At 46.9% G+C, this 18,301-nt stretch overlaps 8 non-coding genes and 1 pseudogene across 8 annotated transcripts; all 9 read left to right on the forward strand.

The window, feature by feature from the left end:
* Nucleotides 1–212: 212 nt before the first annotated feature.
* Nucleotides 213–403, forward strand: LOC142485466 (U2 spliceosomal RNA). The gene has a single exon (XR_012798509.1). It is a non-coding gene; the product is annotated as a U2 spliceosomal RNA (small nuclear RNA).
* An 823-nt stretch (nt 404–1,226) lies between these two features.
* On the forward strand, nt 1,227–1,417 carry LOC142485467 (U2 spliceosomal RNA). Its single transcript, XR_012798510.1, has one exon. It is a non-coding gene; the product is annotated as a U2 spliceosomal RNA (small nuclear RNA).
* An 823-nt stretch (nt 1,418–2,240) lies between these two features.
* Nucleotides 2,241–2,431, forward strand: LOC142485468 (U2 spliceosomal RNA). The gene has a single exon (XR_012798511.1). It is a non-coding gene; the product is annotated as a U2 spliceosomal RNA (small nuclear RNA).
* An 823-nt stretch (nt 2,432–3,254) lies between these two features.
* Nucleotides 3,255–3,445, forward strand: LOC142485469 (U2 spliceosomal RNA). Its single transcript, XR_012798512.1, has one exon. It is a non-coding gene; the product is annotated as a U2 spliceosomal RNA (small nuclear RNA).
* Nucleotides 3,446–6,373: 2,928 nt separating this feature from the next.
* LOC142485524 (U2 spliceosomal RNA) lies at nt 6,374–6,567 on the forward strand. The gene has a single exon (XR_012798559.1). It is a non-coding gene; the product is annotated as a U2 spliceosomal RNA (small nuclear RNA).
* Nucleotides 6,568–7,390: 823 nt separating this feature from the next.
* Nucleotides 7,391–7,581, forward strand: LOC142485470 (U2 spliceosomal RNA). The gene has a single exon (XR_012798513.1). It is a non-coding gene; the product is annotated as a U2 spliceosomal RNA (small nuclear RNA).
* Nucleotides 7,582–10,864: 3,283 nt separating this feature from the next.
* On the forward strand, nt 10,865–11,086 carry LOC142485526 (U2 spliceosomal RNA; annotated as a pseudogene).
* Nucleotides 11,087–11,909: 823 nt separating this feature from the next.
* Nucleotides 11,910–12,100, forward strand: LOC142485471 (U2 spliceosomal RNA). Its single transcript, XR_012798514.1, has one exon. It is a non-coding gene; the product is annotated as a U2 spliceosomal RNA (small nuclear RNA).
* Nucleotides 12,101–12,923: 823 nt separating this feature from the next.
* Nucleotides 12,924–13,114, forward strand: LOC142485473 (U2 spliceosomal RNA). The gene has a single exon (XR_012798516.1). It is a non-coding gene; the product is annotated as a U2 spliceosomal RNA (small nuclear RNA).
* The last annotated feature ends 5,187 nt before the right edge of the window (nt 13,115–18,301 follow it).

Consider the following 18,301-nt stretch of genomic DNA (forward strand, 5'->3'; position numbering starts at 1 on the left):
ATAGAAAGTCTTTGGCTTTTGCATCCGTCGTCGTCGTCGCCGCCGCTGCTGCATAGACTCCCCGGGGCTGTGTCGGGAGGAGCGGAGGGACTGGAGGCAGGCCTGCTGGGGGAGGAGGCGAGCGGGCAGCCAGCGGCTCCCTCTGCCCTTCTCCCTAAAGCGTAGCGCCCCTGGCCGTCGGGCGGCGCTCAGGCGGGGGCCCATTTCTGGTTATCGCTTCTCGGCCTTTTGGCTAAGATCAAGTGTAGTATCTGTTCTTATCAGTTTAATATCTGATACGTCCCCTATCTGGGGACCATATATTAAATGGATTTTTAGAACAGGGAGATGGAAGAAGAGCTTGCTCTGTCCACTCCACGCATTGACCTGGTATTGCAGTACCTCCAGGACCGGTGCACTTCCCTTTGGGGATATTTGGCTTGTATCAAAAAATAGAAACAAATGACTGTCTGACAGAAAAAAAACAAACATGCATTTTTGGCTCTTTCTTTTGCAAAGAAAGAAGAAGATGAAATGACGACAAAATAAAGCCTCCTTCTTTTTGCTGTGTCTTGTTTGCTCTTTTGCGTGGCTTCTTACTTTCTTTTCTTTTCAGCTCCTCCTCGCATGGAGCAGGAGTGCCGCCTGCTGCCTAGCCTAATTCAGTCCGAACGAGCAGATGCCTAAGAAACTCCTGTTGAAGCTGTATCCAAATAGCCTGCATAGCAAACACTGCAGCAGCAAGCAGCAAGCAGCAAGCAGCAAATGCCTTGACTTGCTGGCTTCTTGTCACAATGGCTGGCTGGCTGAAATGACCTGAACTGAAAAGCCCAGCCACTGGCTGCTTGCATGCTTGCTGCCTGAGTTTCATGGCAGCCCGGACGAGTCGGCTAGCAGAGAAAAAGTGGGCGGTTCCTATGCAAATAAGCAGACGAAGCCTGGTGCCGGAAAAAGAACTGGAAGCATGTGCCTTTTTGGCTGTTTGCTGGCCATGCGGGCCCCCCAGCAGTGTGTGCGGCTGCTTTTCTTTACTCCATAGAAAGTCTTTGGCTTTTGCATCCGTCGTCGTCGTCGCCGCCGCTGCTGCATAGACTCCCCGGGGCTGTGTCGGGAGGAGCGGAGGGACTGGAGGCAGGCCTGCTGGGGGAGGAGGCGAGCGGGCAGCCAGCGGCTCCCTCTGCCCTTCTCCCTAAAGCGTAGCGCCCCTGGCCGTCGGGCGGCGCTCAGGCGGGGGCCCATTTCTGGTTATCGCTTCTCGGCCTTTTGGCTAAGATCAAGTGTAGTATCTGTTCTTATCAGTTTAATATCTGATACGTCCCCTATCTGGGGACCATATATTAAATGGATTTTTAGAACAGGGAGATGGAAGAAGAGCTTGCTCTGTCCACTCCACGCATTGACCTGGTATTGCAGTACCTCCAGGACCGGTGCACTTCCCTTTGGGGATATTTGGCTTGTATCAAAAAATAGAAACAAATGACTGTCTGACAGAAAAAAAACAAACATGCATTTTTGGCTCTTTCTTTTGCAAAGAAAGAAGAAGATGAAATGACGACAAAATAAAGCCTCCTTCTTTTTGCTGTGTCTTGTTTGCTCTTTTGCGTGGCTTCTTACTTTCTTTTCTTTTCAGCTCCTCCTCGCATGGAGCAGGAGTGCCGCCTGCTGCCTAGCCTAATTCAGTCCGAACGAGCAGATGCCTAAGAAACTCCTGTTGAAGCTGTATCCAAATAGCCTGCATAGCAAACACTGCAGCAGCAAGCAGCAAGCAGCAAGCAGCAAATGCCTTGACTTGCTGGCTTCTTGTCACAATGGCTGGCTGGCTGAAATGACCTGAACTGAAAAGCCCAGCCACTGGCTGCTTGCATGCTTGCTGCCTGAGTTTCATGGCAGCCCGGACGAGTCGGCTAGCAGAGAAAAAGTGGGCGGTTCCTATGCAAATAAGCAGACGAAGCCTGGTGCCGGAAAAAGAACTGGAAGCATGTGCCTTTTTGGCTGTTTGCTGGCCATGCGGGCCCCCCAGCAGTGTGTGCGGCTGCTTTTCTTTACTCCATAGAAAGTCTTTGGCTTTTGCATCCGTCGTCGTCGTCGCCGCCGCTGCTGCATAGACTCCCCGGGGCTGTGTCGGGAGGAGCGGAGGGACTGGAGGCAGGCCTGCTGGGGGAGGAGGCGAGCGGGCAGCCAGCGGCTCCCTCTGCCCTTCTCCCTAAAGCGTAGCGCCCCTGGCCGTCGGGCGGCGCTCAGGCGGGGGCCCATTTCTGGTTATCGCTTCTCGGCCTTTTGGCTAAGATCAAGTGTAGTATCTGTTCTTATCAGTTTAATATCTGATACGTCCCCTATCTGGGGACCATATATTAAATGGATTTTTAGAACAGGGAGATGGAAGAAGAGCTTGCTCTGTCCACTCCACGCATTGACCTGGTATTGCAGTACCTCCAGGACCGGTGCACTTCCCTTTGGGGATATTTGGCTTGTATCAAAAAATAGAAACAAATGACTGTCTGACAGAAAAAAAACAAACATGCATTTTTGGCTCTTTCTTTTGCAAAGAAAGAAGAAGATGAAATGACGACAAAATAAAGCCTCCTTCTTTTTGCTGTGTCTTGTTTGCTCTTTTGCGTGGCTTCTTACTTTCTTTTCTTTTCAGCTCCTCCTCGCATGGAGCAGGAGTGCCGCCTGCTGCCTAGCCTAATTCAGTCCGAACGAGCAGATGCCTAAGAAACTCCTGTTGAAGCTGTATCCAAATAGCCTGCATAGCAAACACTGCAGCAGCAAGCAGCAAGCAGCAAGCAGCAAATGCCTTGACTTGCTGGCTTCTTGTCACAATGGCTGGCTGGCTGAAATGACCTGAACTGAAAAGCCCAGCCACTGGCTGCTTGCATGCTTGCTGCCTGAGTTTCATGGCAGCCCGGACGAGTCGGCTAGCAGAGAAAAAGTGGGCGGTTCCTATGCAAATAAGCAGACGAAGCCTGGTGCCGGAAAAAGAACTGGAAGCATGTGCCTTTTTGGCTGTTTGCTGGCCATGCGGGCCCCCCAGCAGTGTGTGCGGCTGCTTTTCTTTACTCCATAGAAAGTCTTTGGCTTTTGCATCCGTCGTCGTCGTCGCCGCCGCTGCTGCATAGACTCCCCGGGGCTGTGTCGGGAGGAGCGGAGGGACTGGAGGCAGGCCTGCTGGGGGAGGAGGCGAGCGGGCAGCCAGCGGCTCCCTCTGCCCTTCTCCCTAAAGCGTAGCGCCCCTGGCCGTCGGGCGGCGCTCAGGCGGGGGCCCATTTCTGGTTATCGCTTCTCGGCCTTTTGGCTAAGATCAAGTGTAGTATCTGTTCTTATCAGTTTAATATCTGATACGTCCCCTATCTGGGGACCATATATTAAATGGATTTTTAGAACAGGGAGATGGAAGAAGAGCTTGCTCTGTCCACTCCACGCATTGACCTGGTATTGCAGTACCTCCAGGACCGGTGCACTTCCCTTTGGGGATATTTGGCTTGTATCAAAAAATAGAAACAAATGACTGTCTGACAGAAAAAAAACAAACATGCATTTTTGGCTCTTTCTTTTGCAAAGAAAGAAGAAGATGAAATAACGACAAAATAAAGCCTCCTTCTTTTTGCTGTGTCTTGTTTGCTCTTTTGCGTGGCTTCTTACTTTCTTTTCTTTTCAGCTCCTCCTCGCATGGAGCAGGAGTGCCGCCTGCTGCCTAGCCTAATTCAGTCCGAACGAGCAGATGCCTAAGAAACTCCTGTTGAAGCTGTATCCAAATAGCCTGCATAGCAAACACTGCAGCAGCAAGCAGCAAGCAGCAAGCAGCAAATGCCTTGACTTGCTGGCTTCTTGTCACAATGGCTGGCTGGCTGAAATGACCTGAACTGAAAAGCCCAGCCACTGGCTGCTTGCATGCTTGCTGCCTGAGTTTCATGGCAGCCCGGACGAGTCGGCTAGCAGAGAAAAAGTGGGCGGTTCCTATGCAAATAAGCAGACGAAGCCTGGTGCCGGAAAAAGAACTGGAAGCATGTGCCTTTTTGGCTGTTTGCTGGCCATGCGGGCCCCCCAGCAGTGTGTGCGGCTGCTTTTCTTTACTCCATAGAAAGTCTTTGGCTTTTGCATCCGTCGTCGTCGTCGCCGCCGCTGCTGCATAGACTCCCCGGGGCTGTGTCGGGAGGAGCGGAGGGACTGGAGGCAGGCCTGCTGGGGGAGGAGGCGAGCGGGCAGCCAGCGGCTCCCTCTGCCCTTCTCCCTAAAGCGTAGCGCCCCTGGCCGTCGGGCGGCGCTCAGGCGGGGGCCCATTTCTGGTTATCGCTTCTCGGCCTTTTGGCTCAGATCAAGTGTCTGGGCTGAGAGGTTGCGCTGAGTCTGTGACTCCTTGGCCTTGGGTCATCGCTTCCTGGGGAGCTTAAGACCCATGCTGCTATGAGGGAGTCACGCTAACTCGAGCACGGGAGGCGATCAGGAGAGAGAGAAGGAGAGGGGCCGGCGCCTTGGCCTTGAGGGATCGTTCCCCAGGAACTAAACCCTCATGCTGCTTTAGGGGCGCCGCACCTGATCCTGGACGGCCGGTTTGGACAGAGGCGGACAAGCAAGTAAGAGAGTGATGGGCCGGTGCCTTTGCCTGGTGGGATCGCCGTGACTGGCTAAACCCACCTGCTGCTATTAGGGCGCCGCACCAGATCTTGAGTTGGTGTTGGAGAGACGAGGACGAGGATAAAGATGGCGGACTACGCAAACGAGAGGAACTGCATTCGGTTTCAGCTGGATGAGTGCAGACGGAGCAGTGGAGGTGTGGAATACATCGTGGAGGAAATCCTTTTTGAGGTGTTGGAAGTGGATCCTGAACGAATCTTTTGCCTGCAGGAGTTTTTGAAGATGGGAATCTTTGACTTGACGCTGAAAGACGAGCTGGAATGCCAAGTGGTATACGACCGATGTGTTGTGGCAGCAGGTACCCCAAGGATGAGAGGAATCAAAGTGATACCGAGATTTCTACAGCAGGAGAAGGCGGTGATTGTACAGATGTTCAATGTTTATGTCATGAAAGAGGACATTGAGAACTTTTTGGCCCGCTTTTGTGAAACAGTTAGAGGCGGAGCAGAAATGAAGAACAAGTATGGACTGTTTAATGGGAGAAGGAAGTTCTGGGTCCGCTTCAGATTGGACCCAGACGGTGACAGAGGAATGCTGCACCCTCCTGCAAGTTTCTGCATTGGCAGGAATAGGGGGGTTTTGAACTTTCCAGGACAGTCTTTTGATGTTTGTTGTTGGAACTGTGGGAAAAAAGGACATATGGCAGCCAAGTGCTGTGAGAGTAAAAGATGTGACTTTTGTGCAGAGCCGGGACATTTGGCACGCAAGTGCCCCGAGAAAGGGAATGCAAAGACACAAAAATCGTGTGGAAACTTTGATGGTGCGAGAAGGGAATACGATGTTGGTGTACAGGGAAGGGTTGATATGGGAAAAGATGAGGAGAATATAGGGTATGTTAATGAGGATGGAAGGGGAAAAAAGGGGGAAAGTGAGGGGGACAGTATGAGCGAGGAGGAGGACAGTTTGCAATACCAAGAAGAAAGTGGGACGGAGGAAGTAAAGGAGGAGGTATGTTTTGGTACTAGTGAGAAAGGAAAAGAGGAGGACAGTGGAAGAAAAGTTAGTGTCGGAGAAGGAGATAAGGATGAAGGAAAAGGGGACAGTATGGGAGAGGAGGAAGTAATGGAAGGTAGTGAGGAGTATTGGGAAAGGGTAATGAAACTTGCAGGAAAGATTGAGCGAGATCATTTAAAATGGAAAGGAGAGGAAGAAAAAAGGAGAAGAAAAGAGGAGGGAAAATAAGAGAGAGAAGATGATGATTGGGTAATTAGAGTAAGAAGGGAAAAAAAAAAAATATACAAGAAAAGTTGGTTTTGGAAGAGAGGAGGATGAAAGAAGAGGAAAAAATAGAAATGTAAATGATTGGTATTGAAATGAAAGGAATATATGATAACTGATGGAATAAGGATGTTTTCACTGAAATGATTAGGGGGGTATGTGTTGAAAAGATGTGGGTATGGAATATATGGGTATTATGAATTAGGTGGGTATATATAAATGTATTGGAAAGTTTAGTAGGGAAAATAGGATGTTAAGGAATTATTATATATGTCTGAAGTGTGAAATATGAGTGCTTTATTAATGCATAGTATAGAAAGTTTATTGTTTGATAAATTGGAATTTTGTGAAATTTAGTTTTTTGAGTGTTTATATCGTAAATTAAATGTACACTAAATTCGAAAGGTCTGAAGTAGAAAGAGATATATGTGAAATTATGGAATGTAGGTTTGTTTCTGTATGAGTATTATTGTGTATATATGCTAATGTAATGTATACTGTTTTTTGTTATTTTTCGAAAAGTGAAAAAATTGTAAACTTTATCTTTATGTTTGAATAAAAACTTTGGAAAACAAAAAAAAATCTGTTCTTATCAGTTTAATATCTGATACGTCCCCTATCTGGGGACCATATATTAAATGGATTTTTAGAACAGGGAGATGGAAGAAGAGCTTGCTCTGTCCACTCCACGCATTGACCTGGTATTGCAGTACCTCCAGGACCGGTGCACTTCCCTTTGGGGATATTTGGCTTGTATCAAAAAATAGAAACAAATGACTGTCTGACAGAAAAAAAACAAACATGCATTTTTGGCTCTTTCTTTTGCAAAGAAAGAAGAAGATGAAATGACGACAAAATAAAGCCTCCTTCTTTTTGCTGTGTCTTGTTTGCTCTTTTGCGTGGCTTCTTACTTTCTTTTCTTTTCAGCTCCTCCTCGCATGGAGCAGGAGTGCCGCCTGCTGCCTAGCCTAATTCAGTCCGAACGAGCAGATGCCTAAGAAACTCCTGTTGAAGCTGTATCCAAATAGCCTGCATAGCAAACACTGCAGCAGCAAGCAGCAAGCAGCAAGCAGCAAATGCCTTGACTTGCTGGCTTCTTGTCACAATGGCTGGCTGGCTGAAATGACCTGAACTGAAAAGCCCAGCCACTGGCTGCTTGCATGCTTGCTGCCTGAGTTTCATGGCAGCCCGGACGAGTCGGCTAGCAGAGAAAAAGTGGGCGGTTCCTATGCAAATAAGCAGACGAAGCCTGGTGCCGGAAAAAGAACTGGAAGCATGTGCCTTTTTGGCTGTTTGCTGGCCATGCGGGCCCCCCAGCAGTGTGTGCGGCTGCTTTTCTTTACTCCATAGAAAGTCTTTGGCTTTTGCATCCGTCGTCGTCGTCGCCGCCGCTGCTGCATAGACTCCCCGGGGCTGTGTCGGGAGGAGCGGAGGGACTGGAGGCAGGCCTGCTGGGGGAGGAGGCGAGCGGGCAGCCAGCGGCTCCCTCTGCCCTTCTCCCTAAAGCGTAGCGCCCCTGGCCGTCGGGCGGCGCTCAGGCGGGGGCCCATTTCTGGTTATCGCTTCTCGGCCTTTTGGCTAAGATCAAGTGTAGTATCTGTTCTTATCAGTTTAATATCTGATACGTCCCCTATCTGGGGACCATATATTAAATGGATTTTTAGAACAGGGAGATGGAAGAAGAGCTTGCTCTGTCCACTCCACGCATTGACCTGGTATTGCAGTACCTCCAGGACCGGTGCACTTCCCTTTGGGGATATTTGGCTTGTATCAAAAAATAGAAACAAATGACTGTCTGACAGAAAAAAAACAAACATGCATTTTTGGCTCTTTCTTTTGCAAAGAAAGAAGAAGATGAAATGACGACAAAATAAAGCCTCCTTCTTTTTGCTGTGTCTTGTTTGCTCTTTTGCGTGGCTTCTTACTTTCTTTTCTTTTCAGCTCCTCCTCGCATGGAGCAGGAGTGCCGCCTGCTGCCTAGCCTAATTCAGTCCGAACGAGCAGATGCCTAAGAAACTCCTGTTGAAGCTGTATCCAAATAGCCTGCATAGCAAACACTGCAGCAGCAAGCAGCAAGCAGCAAGCAGCAAATGCCTTGACTTGCTGGCTTCTTGTCACAATGGCTGGCTGGCTGAAATGACCTGAACTGAAAAGCCCAGCCACTGGCTGCTTGCATGCTTGCTGCCTGAGTTTCATGGCAGCCCGGACGAGTCGGCTAGCAGAGAAAAAGTGGGCGGTTCCTATGCAAATAAGCAGACGAAGCCTGGTGCCGGAAAAAGAACTGGAAGCATGTGCCTTTTTGGCTGTTTGCTGGCCATGCGGGCCCCCCAGCAGTGTGTGCGGCTGCTTTTCTTTACTCCATAGAAAGTCTTTGGCTTTTGCATCCGTCGTCGTCGTCGCCGCCGCTGCTGCATAGACTCCCCGGGGCTGTGTCGGGAGGAGCGGAGGGACTGGAGGCAGGCCTGCTGGGGGAGGAGGCGAGCGGGCAGCCAGCGGCTCCCTCTGCCCTTCTCCCTAAAGCGTAGCGCCCCTGGCCGTCGGGCGGCGCTCAGGCGGGGGCCCATTTCTGGTTATCGCTTCTCGGCCTTTTGGCTCAGATCATTGTGTCTGGGTCAGGAGGCCCAACGGGAAGGCGACGGTCCGGCACCTCGGCCTTGCAGCATCGCTCGAAAGAGCTAAAGCTGCATGCTGCTATAGGGGTGCCGCACCAGAGCTGACCAAAGAAGGACGATGGCAGCATGGATGGCTGTAAGGAATACGATCCGGCTCCTAGTCGAGGAGGCCGAGCGAGACCGAATTCGCCTGAAGTACATCGTGGAGATGGTGTTGACGGATTTATGGAAGATGGACATCAGAGACGTGTACTGCCTACAGGATTTCCCGAACCAAGGGATTTTTGATGTGACGTTCAGATCAGAAGCCGATTGCTGGAACGCGTATGAAAGGAGCAGAGAGAAGGAAAAAGATTCAGCAATGGTGGGGATCAAGGTTATCCCTTGTTTCACGCTGGGAGAGAAGCCAGTCACGGTCCATATGTTCAATCCCTTTGTGCAGAAGGAGGACATAGCGGATTTTTTGAAAAGATACTGCACGATGGTTAAAGGGGGTGAGGAAGTGAAGAATTTCTACGGAACTTTTAATGGCAAAAGACGTTTCCTGGTTCGCTTTAAAGAGGATACGGGACGTATAGGGGGAGTGATGCACCCCCCAGCCAGTTTCAGCATTGGTGGCAACAGGGGTTTTTTGAACTATCCTGGACAACCCCTGTTTTGCAGGAAGTGCCATTTGTTTGGGCATACCAAAGAAAGGTGTGAGAAGAAAGAAATGGTGTGCCGGAATTGTGGGGAGGAGGGGCATGGCGCCGCCACGTGTACGGTGCCTAAGAAATGTGATATTTGTGGTGTGAGGGGGCATTTGGCTCGGCAATGTCCGAAAAGAACTTATGCCCATATGGCAAGAGTCAGCAGAGAAGAGGAGGCTCAAGAGACTGTAAAAGACTTTGGTAAAGACTCTGTGGCTCAAAGTTTTGGTGGGGAAAAGAAGGAAGGGGGAGACTTTGATCAGGCTGTGGATAAGGGTGGGAAAGCAGGGTCTGTGAGTATGCCTGCCCCAAACGGGGGGGAAAGTATGGAACTTCATGATGCACAGGGGGGGGAGGGGAAGCCTTGTGAAGAACAGGAGGAGGGAATGGAGGTGACAGTGGAGGAAAAGAAGCCCCAAAAACGTAAACAGGAAGCAGACAGCATGGAAGGGAAGGAGAGTCAAGGGGGAGAGAAGAGGGAGGGGCCTAGAGAGAAAGTAGAGAGGGTTGTGAAGATAGGGAGGGAGCAGATAGGAGAAGTACCAAGTAGGAGTGCTTTAGATGAAAAAATAGAAGAGTTCCAGAGGGCAGTAGGAGAGGTAGATTTCTGGGTAGGAGTTTTTAGGAAGCAACATAGAGGAAGTACAGATATGCAAATTATTAAGAGATTAGACGAAGTAATGCATCAAAGGAAAAACATCACAAAAGAGGAATATGAGGAAATGAAAAAAGAGAATATACTTTTGGTGGAGGTGAAAGAGGGCAGAGCAGTCCTTAAGGAAAGAGAGGAGGAAAGGGAGTTTTTCGGAGATCTGGAGGATGTTAGCGAGGAGGAGGAAGTACAAGATAAAGTGGTGGAAGAGACCCCGGAAAGTATTATGTCAAGGGAAAAAGAGCACAGTGATTTTGAGGGGTATTCTAGAGTTCTAGAAACTAAAACATTGGAAGCAGCTAGGAGTAGTGGGAGTGATTGGGGGTCGGTCTCCTCGTCAGAAAGTGAAAGAGGAGGGGGGCAGAAAGAGGAAAAGAGACACCCAAGCAAGGAGATAGAAAGGGGGAAGATAACAGAGATGCCAACACGGAAGGTGGGAGGAACAAGTAGAAGTGAAAGTGAGGGAGGAATTCTATCGGTGGGAGAAAGCGGGGGAGAGGAAGGGAGAAGGGAGGAAGGAAGCACCTGTAAGATAAAAGCAATAGAGACTGGGGAAACCTCAAAAAACAAGGTGGTTTTGGGGAAGGTAGCCCCAGACAGGTCCAGAAAAGCAACGGATGGTAGTCCACATAGAAAGGAAGGGAAAAAAACTGAGGAGAAGAAAGTTGAATTAACCCCAAAGCAAAAAAAAGAATTTAATGATAATGTTAATGCGTATCATGATCGTATGTTTTTAGCAGCGGGAAGAACGGAACCTGAGAGTGAGAATTCGAAAAGGATAACTAGGGATCTGTTAGAGAGACTAGGGCCAAAACCATGGGTCCTTTATCCAGAATAAAGAGTGTTTTGGTTCATGAAGAAACTAAGGTTTAGTGGAATTGAATCTTGAACAGAAAGGATGTGTTTAAAGTAAAATTAAATTATGTGGTGTTATGTATAAAGGGGAAGTTTCTTCCTTTACAGATTTTCTTTTGATGGATTAATATTTGTTTATTTTTATTTTTTGAAAGGACCTTATGTAATGATTGTAAATATGTGGTGTTAGGTTTACGCTTGTAAATTTAGGTTGATTGAAAAGTATTTTTATTTTATTATTTGCTGATTGTAAATATGTGAAATGTGAATAAACATTTAAAAACAAAAAAAAATCTGTTCTTATCAGTTTAATATCTGATACGTCCCCTATCTGGGGACCATATATTAAATGGATTTTTAGAACAGGGAGATGGAAGAAGAGCTTGCTCTGTCCACTCCACGCATTGACCTGGTATTGCAGTACCTCCAGGACCGGTGCACTTCCCTTTGGGGATATTTGGCTTGTATCAAAAAATAGAAACAAATGACTGTCTGACAGAAAAAAAACAAACATGCATTTTTGGCTCTTTCTTTTGCAAAGAAAGAAGAAGATGAAATGACGACAAAATAAAGCCTCCTTCTTTTTGCTGTGTCTTGTTTGCTCTTTTGCGTGGCTTCTTACTTTCTTTTCTTTTCAGCTCCTCCTCGCATGGAGCAGGAGTGCCGCCTGCTGCCTAGCCTAATTCAGTCCGAACGAGCAGATGCCTAAGAAACTCCTGTTGAAGCTGTATCCAAATAGCCTGCATAGCAAACACTGCAGCAGCAAGCAGCAAGCAGCAAGCAGCAAATGCCTTGACTTGCTGGCTTCTTGTCACAATGGCTGGCTGGCTGAAATGACCTGAACTGAAAAGCCCAGCCACTGGCTGCTTGCATGCTTGCTGCCTGAGTTTCATGGCAGCCCGGACGAGTCGGCTAGCAGAGAAAAAGTGGGCGGTTCCTATGCAAATAAGCAGACGAAGCCTGGTGCCGGAAAAAGAACTGGAAGCATGTGCCTTTTTGGCTGTTTGCTGGCCATGCGGGCCCCCCAGCAGTGTGTGCGGCTGCTTTTCTTTACTCCATAGAAAGTCTTTGGCTTTTGCATCCGTCGTCGTCGTCGCCGCCGCTGCTGCATAGACTCCCCGGGGCTGTGTCGGGAGGAGCGGAGGGACTGGAGGCAGGCCTGCTGGGGGAGGAGGCGAGCGGGCAGCCAGCGGCTCCCTCTGCCCTTCTCCCTAAAGCGTAGCGCCCCTGGCCGTCGGGCGGCGCTCAGGCGGGGGCCCATTTCTGGTTATCGCTTCTCGGCCTTTTGGCTAAGATCAAGTGTAGTATCTGTTCTTATCAGTTTAATATCTGATACGTCCCCTATCTGGGGACCATATATTAAATGGATTTTTAGAACAGGGAGATGGAAGAAGAGCTTGCTCTGTCCACTCCACGCATTGACCTGGTATTGCAGTACCTCCAGGACCGGTGCACTTCCCTTTGGGGATATTTGGCTTGTATCAAAAAATAGAAACAAATGACTGTCTGACAGAAAAAAAACAAACATGCATTTTTGGCTCTTTCTTTTGCAAAGAAAGAAGAAGATGAAATGACGACAAAATAAAGCCTCCTTCTTTTTGCTGTGTCTTGTTTGCTCTTTTGCGTGGCTTCTTACTTTCTTTTCTTTTCAGCTCCTCCTCGCATGGAGCAGGAGTGCCGCCTGCTGCCTAGCCTAATTCAGTCCGAACGAGCAGATGCCTAAGAAACTCCTGTTGAAGCTGTATCCAAATAGCCTGCATAGCAAACACTGCAGCAGCAAGCAGCAAGCAGCAAGCAGCAAATGCCTTGACTTGCTGGCTTCTTGTCACAATGGCTGGCTGGCTGAAATGACCTGAACTGAAAAGCCCAGCCACTGGCTGCTTGCATGCTTGCTGCCTGAGTTTCATGGCAGCCCGGACGAGTCGGCTAGCAGAGAAAAAGTGGGCGGTTCCTATGCAAATAAGCAGACGAAGCCTGGTGCCGGAAAAAGAACTGGAAGCATGTGCCTTTTTGGCTGTTTGCTGGCCATGCGGGCCCCCCAGCAGTGTGTGCGGCTGCTTTTCTTTACTCCATAGAAAGTCTTTGGCTTTTGCATCCGTCGTCGTCGTCGCCGCCGCTGCTGCATAGACTCCCCGGGGCTGTGTCGGGAGGAGCGGAGGGACTGGAGGCAGGCCTGCTGGGGGAGGAGGCGAGCGGGCAGCCAGCGGCTCCCTCTGCCCTTCTCCCTAAAGCGTAGCGCCCCTGGCCGTCGGGCGGCGCTCAGGCGGGGGCCCATTTCTGGTTATCGCTTCTCGGCCTTTTGGCTAAGATCAAGTGTAGTATCTGTTCTTATCAGTTTAATATCTGATACGTCCCCTATCTGGGGACCATATATTAAATGGATTTTTAGAACAGGGAGATGGAAGAAGAGCTTGCTCTGTCCACTCCACGCATTGACCTGGTATTGCAGTACCTCCAGGACCGGTGCACTTCCCTTTGGGGATATTTGGCTTGTATCAAAAAATAGAAACAAATGACTGTCTGACAGAAAAAAAACAAACATGCATTTTTGGCTCTTTCTTTTGCAAAGAAAGAAGAAGATGAAATGACGACAAAATAAAGCCTCCTTCTTTTTGCTGTGTCTTGTTTGCTCTTTTGCGTGGCTTCTTACTTTCTTTTCTTTTCAGCTCCTCCTCGCATGGAGCAGGAGTGCCGCCTGCTGCCTAGCCTAATTCAGTCCGAACGAGCAGATGCCTAAGAAACTCCTGTTGAAGCTGTATCCAAATAGCCTGCATAGCAAACACTGCAGCAGCAAGCAGCAAGCAGCAAGCAGCAAATGCCTTGACTTGCTGGCTTCTTGTCACAATGGCTGGCTGGCTGAAATGACCTGAACTGAAAAGCCCAGCCACTGGCTGCTTGCATGCTTGCTGCCTGAGTTTCATGGCAGCCCGGACGAGTCGGCTAGCAGAGAAAAAGTGGGCGGTTCCTATGCAAATAAGCAGACGAAGCCTGGTGCCGGAAAAAGAACTGGAAGCATGTGCCTTTTTGGCTGTTTGCTGGCCATGCGGGCCCCCCAGCAGTGTGTGCGGCTGCTTTTCTTTACTCCATAGAAAGTCTTTGGCTTTTGCATCCGTCGTCGTCGTCGCCGCCGCTGCTGCATAGACTCCCCGGGGCTGTGTCGGGAGGAGCGGAGGGACTGGAGGCAGGCCTGCTGGGGGAGGAGGCGAGCGGGCAGCCAGCGGCTCCCTCTGCCCTTCTCCCTAAAGCGTAGCGCCCCTGGCCGTCGGGCGGCGCTCAGGCGGGGGCCCATTTCTGGTTATCGCTTCTCGGCCTTTTGGCTCAGATCAAGTGTCTGGGTCAGGGGTCAGCGAGGAAGAGCGGTAGCCCTCTCGGCCTTGTGGCATCGGTTGGAAGACCTTAAGCCACATGTAGCTATAGGGGGGGTGAGCTTTTTTGAGCAGCGGGGAGCGATCGCCCCATAGCCTTGGGCTATCTTTGGTACGAGGAGGAGGCGTAGCGGACTGAAGATGGAAGAAGGTGCTTTTTCGTCGGCTTCGGCGCGACTATGGAATACAATACGCTTTATGGTGGAAGAGGAGCAGAGAGGTACGAAAGACCTGCGTTTTATTATAAAAGATATTTTCGAAGATCTGCTGGAACTCCCTTATAAGGAAGAGATATTATGTCTACAGGATTTTCCCCGAAAGGGAACTTACGATGTAACCTTCATGCGGGAGGAGAGATGCATGCATGCTTATCAGCAGTGTAAGGAAAAAAAGGAAGATCCCAGACTAAATGGGATAACTGTGTCACTCCTGTTTAAAAAAGAGGCGGAGAGGAAAAACATTGTAGTACATATGTACAACCCGCATGTTAAAGATGGAGAAATTGTGGCATTTCTGAGCCAATATTGTAAGGCGGTTAAATACATTAAAAAAGTATATAATGAACATGAACTTTGGAATGGAAAAAGGGTTTTTCAGGGATGTTGATCCCGGAGGATGGATCATTTGGCGACTTAAAGCACCCCCCTGCGGTATTTGCAATTGGAAGAAATAAAGGGTTCCTATTCTATTCTGGGATGCCGGATTTTTGTAGGAATTGCAATAAGCATGGACATGACCAGAACAATTGCGGAAATAAAAAAACCTGCAGGAATTGTGGAAAAGAAGATCATGAAACCAAAGACTGCAGAGAGAAAACTTGTAACTTCTGTGGAAGTAAAGACCATCTGTACAGAGAATGCAACAAAAGGTCGTATGCAAATATGGCCAGGAAGATGGTGCCGGCCCAGCAGGAGGTATTCAGTGAAAAGAATATGAGGCCGGTAACCGAGGTGATTGTAGAGTTGGAAGAAAAAAGGATACAGAAAGAAAAAGAGACGGAGGAAAAGAGGAAAAGAGAAGAGGCAGCAGAACCCGAGGAATTGGGAGTGAAAAGGAGCTCCAAGTCGGAAGGAGAGAGATCGGATACGGGGCAGGGTACGGAGACAGAGTGGTCAGAAGTGGAAAATAGGAGGAGAGGCACAACTTCAAAACCACAACGGGCAAAAGAGTGCAAAAGGATGAAGAGAGAGGAAAGGGTGCCAGAAATTACAACACATCAAATAGAAGAGCATGGGGTGTCCACTTCAAATAAGTTTCAGCCCTTAATCGGACTAACAGAGCAAGGAGAAGAAGTAATCATTGATGGTGAGCCAGTGTCATATAGGTCGCAAAGTGAGATAATGTTGGGGTCCTTGTCAGAAGACTCAGAGCAGGAGGAGAGAACATTACCTGTCTTTGTGGCTTTAGAGACTCAGCCGGTTTCAGAAGCAGATGAAATGGACACGGCTGCTGGGCCAGATAAGTAAAAACTATCCTTTTTTTTTTTTTGAAAGATGGCAGGTTACAAAGTAAAGACTGGGAATAAAGGTAACCTGGCCATGGGAATTAAAATTGTGTCATTGAATGTAAGGAGTATTAAGAGCTGCTATAGGAGGGCAGCTCTATGTGATTACTTAAAGACATTAGATGCGGATATACTATTCTTACAAGAATGTGGGATACCTGCAGAAGGTGATTATGTAAAATATGAGAATAGCTGGAAAGAGGGGCCATCTAACTGGTCAGGGAGTAATCAAAATAAAGCAGCAGGAGTAGCTATTTTATTTAGAGGGAATGAAGTGGAGATTAGAAGTGTGGAGGAAGTGATTGCAGGACGATTGCTGGTCGTGAATGTCTGTATGAATGGTGTGAATATGAAATGTATAAATGTGTATGCGTCACCAGAGAAGAATGAAAGGTATGAATTATTGGAAGTGATGGAGATGTATGTTCTGGGAATTGAGCCAGTGATAGTGGCTGGTGATTTTAACTGTGATATGACAGAGAAGCATCAAGCAGGAAATAAGAGGGATAAAACGATAAATAAACTGAAGAATTATATGATGGATATGGAGATGAAAGATGCTTGGATAGAAAGTGGGGAAACTGGGGAAGACTATACGTGGAGGAATAAAAAAGGGGAATCAAGATTAGATTACATTTTTGTAAATAAAAGTGTGGAGATAGAAGGGGCTTCCTTGGAATCAAACATATTTTCAGATCATAGAACCCTGAGATGTGACTGTGCAATAACAACTGAGAGGAAGATAAAGAAGGGGTCATGGAAATTGAACGTGGCATTATTGGAGGATAGGAATATACAGAACTTGTTCAAAGATTGTTATAGTAAGTGGAAAAAAATAGGAAATTATAATAAAAATATATTATTATGGTGGGAAGAGGTAAAGATTAAAATTAAAGAATTTTTTAGAAAACAAGGGTATGAGAAAGCAAAAAGAGAAAGAGAATTTTATAAAGAATTGCAACAAAAAGAACAGATGTTGTATAAATTAAGATCAATTGGAATAGAAGTGGATAAGGAAATTGAAATTTTAAGAAGAGAGACGAAGAAAATAATAAAGGAAAGGGGAAGGAGGATAATATATAGGGCTCACGTTGAGAACATGGAAGAAGATGAAAAATGTTCTCGCTTCTTTTTTAAAAAAATAGTGGGAAAAAGAGAGGTGATGGAAAAATTGGAGGGGAAAGATAAAATAGAGGGAATGTTAGGGGAGGCTCAGGAATTTTATAGTGAGCTGTTCAAAAAAAAGAGAATAGATAAAGATCTGGAAGAATTCTTTTTAGAGAATTTGGAAGAACAATTGCAGGGAAAGGATAAAGAAGATCTATCAAGGGAAATAAGTCAAAAAGAAATTTATGGAATAATTAAAGGTTTGGCGACTGGGAAAACCCCAGGGAATGATGGGATAGGGATAGAGTTTTATGTGACCTTTTGGGAGGTGCTAAAAGGAGACTTCCAGAGAATCATACAAGAGTGTGTGATAGCAACAGAACTGCCTTTTTCATGGAGAAAGGGGATAATAAAATTGATATATAAGAAAGGAGAAAAGGATAAAATTAAAAATTGGCGGCCGATTACACTGTTAAATACGGATTATAAAATCTTAGCAAAAATCATAGCAAATAGGCTAAAAAAAGTAATTGGGTCAGTTATAAGCACAGAACAGGTATGTGGAATACCGGGAAGAAGCATTACAGACAATCTTAGCATCATTCGTGATGCGGTATGGTATACTATTGATAGGGGGCAGGGCGCAGCCATGGTATCAATAGATTTTGAGAAAGCATATGATAGGGTGAATCACCAGTTTTTATTTAAAGTTTTGGAGAGACTGGGGATACCAGAAGAGGTGAGAAGGTGGATTAAAATTTTATATAAAGGAAGTGTAAGTGAAGTGATAATTAATGGATATAATACAAGATTAGTGAAGATTGAGTCAGGAGTGAAACAGGGGTGTCCCTTGTCACCGTTATTATTTATATGTGCTATAGAGCCTTTATTACGAGGGATAAAAAAAGACAAGGTAATAAGAGGAGTTCCTGTGCCAGGGGCAAATGGAGCGCAGATAAAAATGGTGGGGTACATGGATGACATAACGTTGTTATGTGAAAACCCAGTATCAATAAATAGGGCAATAAGAATTATTAAGTGGTTTTGTGAAGCTTCTGGCTTTAAAATTAATGTGGAGAAATCAGAGGGTATGGTAATAGGTAGGTGGAAGTACCAATTAAAGGCAGAGATTCCTTTACAGAAGGAAAAATTAAAAATCTTAGGAGTCTGGTTCTCAAATGATTTAAAAGGAGAAGAGAATTGGGAAGAGGTGAGAGAGAAGATAAAAAAGAAAATTTTGACATGGTCCTTAAGGAAATTAACACTGGAAGGGAAGATAATGGTGATAAAACAGGTTTTGTTGCCCATTTTATTGCATGTTGGAATGGTATATTTGCCGGAAGGGAATTCCTTAAAAGAAAGTTGTAAGAGAGATCTTTTATTTTCTATGGGGGTCAAAAATGGAGAGGTTAAGGAGGGAAGAAATGATGAAACAAAAAAAGAATGGGGGGAAAGGTTTTCCTGACGTAAAGATGTACTTGGAGATTAAATTTTTCTCGTATTGTATAAAGAAGTCTCGTCTGAGTTGCATGACTGGATGTTTCCTTAGATATATTCTGGGTTTTTTGTTGAAAAGGTATAAATGGGTAGAAATAAATAATACTAAACCAATGTTAATAACACAGGCACCGGTGTTTGTACAAATAGAGAAAATAATAAGGAGATATGAGCTAAAAGAAATAGAA

This window comes from Ascaphus truei, unplaced genomic scaffold, assembly GCF_040206685.1.
Source record: "Ascaphus truei isolate aAscTru1 unplaced genomic scaffold, aAscTru1.hap1 HAP1_SCAFFOLD_605, whole genome shotgun sequence".
Taxonomy (NCBI): Eukaryota; Metazoa; Chordata; class Amphibia; order Anura; family Ascaphidae; genus Ascaphus; species Ascaphus truei.